This window comes from Primulina huaijiensis, chromosome 8, assembly GCF_012295235.1.
Source record: "Primulina huaijiensis isolate GDHJ02 chromosome 8, ASM1229523v2, whole genome shotgun sequence".
In the NCBI taxonomy this organism is placed as follows: domain Eukaryota; kingdom Viridiplantae; phylum Streptophyta; class Magnoliopsida; order Lamiales; family Gesneriaceae; genus Primulina; species Primulina huaijiensis.
In genome coordinates, this window is record NC_133313.1 from 3,028,859 (window position 1) to 3,033,165 (window position 4,307).

The following is a 4,307-nucleotide window of genomic DNA, read 5'->3' on the forward strand; positions in this document are numbered from 1 at the left end:
ATATATTGTTTTACAAATGTTTTAATTTGAGACTATTCGTTAAATAGGTTATTTTATGGATATATCCTCTACAATATTACTTTACGTATCTAAATTATTTTTTCTAAATTTTGTAAAGACTTACTCTGCTCTTTTCATGTCAAAAAAATTATGATTTTTGTGATCAAAATACAATTTATCAACTTAAATAAAATATATTCAATGAAATTTATGTTTTTTTTAATACTGTTATGTTAACATTTAATTAAACGAAACTATAATTAATGAAGCAACTTAAATTTTTTTGATGAGGTTTATTTTATCAATGTCAATTTATAAGAATTTGGTTCGAAACACTTGATTCTATTTACTTTGAGATTGTATTAAATAACCGTAAAAAAATGGTGTAATTATTTTAAAAAAAAATTGCAGGGCATTTTTGGAAGTTTAAGAAGGAATTATTAATATGTAAAAAGATAGGAAATCGCATAGCAAATATGTAAATGCAATTAACTTTTTAAAAATAAAATTCCACAAGTTAGAATGTTCGTGCCTATTTCCTTGTAATAATTAGTTTTAATACATAAAGTTTCAAATAATTTAAGATGTATTAATTAATTATCATGTCATCGCAACATGAGACATATCTTTATTTTATGGGCACGTACACCCTAAAACCATCGGACAAAGATTCCTTATATCCGAAGTTTTTAACGTTATTATGTGTCATAAATCATTTGAGATAAATAAAAAATATATATAACTTTACCCACAAGTTAGTGAGCCAGAACATTTCTGACTTCAATTAACCAAATTATTTATTTATGTATTTAGTTGTATAATAGCCATATATCTAATGAATAAAATTTTACGGGGATAACATTTGAAATCATCTTTTTAAATTGACTTTGAGTTTTGGTTATCTAATTTATTTACTGTTGATGTAATATCGAATTCGTCGATATTTTTTGACATCACATCAGCATTTCTCTATCTTTCTCATTTTTGTGCTCTTCCTCCGGTTTTAAACATCCTTCGAGGAGTCACCATTATCATCATCTTCTGAGCTGATTTGTGTTCTTAGACAGTGGTAGAGTCAGAAATATGACTCTGTCCGGACTATAATTTTAAACTCTAAAATATTTTAATATTTTAAATTGATATACTCGAGTTAATATCATATTATTCCAAAATTATATAAAATTTACATATAAATTTTTTTTAAAAAAAATTGGAGCATCCGAACTAATTAATTAATGTGGCTCTGCCCATGTTCTTAGATCATACCTTTGGTGACGGTTCAGTATCAGAATCCTACTCACAAGCCGGCCTATCACATTTCCTGGGTGTTTCATCATCATCATCATCATCATTATCATCATCATCATGCTCTTCAGGAATCTGTTTTCCATTAGCAGGTGGAGGTGCCGATGGTTGGCTATCGTTTCCTTCTGCAAGCGGTTCTGCTTCAACCTCGTTACTGAAAGAAAGCCTCTCACATTTCCTGGGTGCAAGTTTATTTCCATGATTGTTTAGTTCTATCGATTTATGTTTTCCCTTTGTAGGTGGTGATGCGATTGGTTTAAAATCTTTCCTTGTTGCAGATGGAACCTCGGTCGGGGTGTCCGTTTCGGGGTTGTCAGAGTTGGGTTTGGATGTTTGTTTTCTGTTCATCGGAGGCGGTGGTGTTGATTTAGCATCCTTCCCTTTAGTGGACAGAATAGGGGCAATTCAACATCAAGGTCAACATCCTATGTTGCTTGTTCAGCAACATCATTCTTGAGTCCTTGGGGTGTCTGATTCCCATTTTTTGGAGGTGGTGCTGTTGGGTTAGTACCCTTCCTTTTTGTAGATAGAGCCTTTGAGGGTAAATCCATTTCAGGGTCGTCATCCTCGGGTCCTTGTTCAACATCGCCTTTAGTTGTCTATTTCACCTTCATTGGAGGTTGTGCCATTGGTGCAGCACTCTTCCCTTTGACTGTCGGAAACAGGGGCAGTTCCATTTCATTGTCTTCATCCTCAGGTGCTTGTTCAGCATCGCCTTTTGCTTTCTGTTACCCGTTCACTAGAGGTGGTGCAGTTGGTTTAGCACCTATCCCTTTGGTAGTTGGAACCTGTGGCAGTTCCATGTCCTCCTCAGGTGCTTGTTCAGCGTTCCTATTCTGGAGTTCTTTGGGTGTCTGTTTCCCGTTCATCGGAGGTGGCACTCTTGGTTTAGCATCCTTCCTTTTAGTAAATGGAACCTTTGAGGTTAGTCCCATTCCCCAGGTCGTCATCCTCAGGTGCTTCTTCAGCATCCCTATCCTTGAATTCTTTTGGTGTTTGTTTACCCTTCACCGGAGGTGGGGCCGTTGGTTTAACATCCTTCCCTTTAGCATTCAGAACATTTATCTCTTGGGACATATCCATTTCAAGGTCATCATCCTCGGATTCTTGTTCCGCATCACCATTCTTGGTTTCTTTTGGTTTCTGTTTCCCATTTGTAGGTGATGTTGCCACTGATTTAGCACCTTTCTCCTTCATAGACGGAACATTTGGAGGCAATTCTGTAAGAACCGGATTATAACCACCATATAATTAATATTTGCAAGGAAATTAGGATATTAGATCCTTGTACTAGAATAAGATATAGATATTGGAAATTTTTATAGATTGGAAATCTTTAATACCAAGTCAATAATATCTACACTTGTGCATGCAAATCTTGAAATTTGATGGGAAATAATACAAGATCATGGAAGATGTGTGCAAGCCAAGGTAGTAAGGAAAGTAAATAATTACATGAATGGTGGATTGTGGCCTAAATTTCGAAATTTTAGATTTAATGGCATGCTTATACAAGAGCATATCCATGCAAGAATTAGGAAGCCTATTAAATGAAAACAAATCAACAAATCATGCACAAGGAATCAATAAGGTTTGACCCAAGATTCAGCAAATCCTTGACCTGGCCACCTAAAAATCGAGCCAAGCAAGGCTGCTGGATTGGGGAACAATTGGAGTCAAATTAATGGTAAGATTTGGTGACGAAATGAAAAGAAAATCGTGTGATTTTGATGCCAAACGAGCGAGATTTGGCTGCCAACTTAAGCCTCATCCCCTCACCTATAAATACCCCATCACCCCTAGCATTATTCACACCACAAAATTCGAGACCTATAGCTGCAAGTTTCGAAATTTCTAGCAGCGTTCCTTAACCAAAACTCTGCTCAAATAAATCGTTCCAAAGCAAGGCTAGAAGTCGAGCCGAAGTGCCGCCCAAGTGAAGAGCAAGAAGTGACCCAAGTCTAACATCGTGCACCCACGTTTTAGAACTCAAAAACCAAGGTAAGTGGGCTTGTTTTAAAGTTAAAATTTCGAATTTATGCATATGTTGTTTTCAAAAATTTGTCGAGTACAATTCTTCTCCTACTCCTTTCTTGTGTTGATTGTCATACGATTTTGAGCACTGTGAGGAGTCGACTGTATATGGGTGAGAATCCCAACCATGATATGACCCTTACGCGGTGGGGATCGGATATAACCGCTATATGACCTCGCCCCCTTAGAGGAGTAGAAATTAGGGACTCATATTAGTAAACCATAGAAAATAGATGAATCTCAGTGCTGGTAAATGTTATGCATGTGTTATGATTTACGTTATACAAGTCATGTGATTTCGAAATTTATGCATGTTGATATATTGTGCTCGAACGGTCCCCACTTGCTGAGTATTCCCAAATACTCACCCCCTTCTAACCTTTCCCGGATAATCCTGAGGAAGAACTCAAAGAAGAGGAGTCAGACCAGTTTTGGGGCTAGTGAACTATCAAGATTTTATATTTAAATTTAAGTTTATCATTTTTCAGTTGTAACGCTTTCGCATTAGACTATGTCGTTTTTGGGTTTTTGTGAGTTGTAAAAACAATGGTTATTTCGTTTGAATTATGATATATAAACTGATTTCGATTTATACTGTGCTACGAAGCTGGTTGTTTTCGATTGTGTGATTGTTAAACAACGTCGGTGTCAACCCAGTGTTTCGGGGCGTGACAAATTCCATTTCAGGGTCGTCGGCACCCTCGGGTTCTTGTACATCATCCCCATCCTCGAGTTCTTTAGGTATTTGTTTCCCGTTTGTAGGTGGTGGTGCCGTTGATTTAGCACCATTTCCTTTATTAGGCTGGACCGTAGGAGGCAAGTCCATTTCAGGGTGATCACTTTCGGGTGCTTATGCAACATCACCGTCCTCAAATTCTTCTGGTATCTGTTTCCTGTTTGTAGTTGGTGGTGCGGTTGATTTAGCTGTAAGAAAAACGTGACACATGTTAAAGAAGAAGCGTGTACAA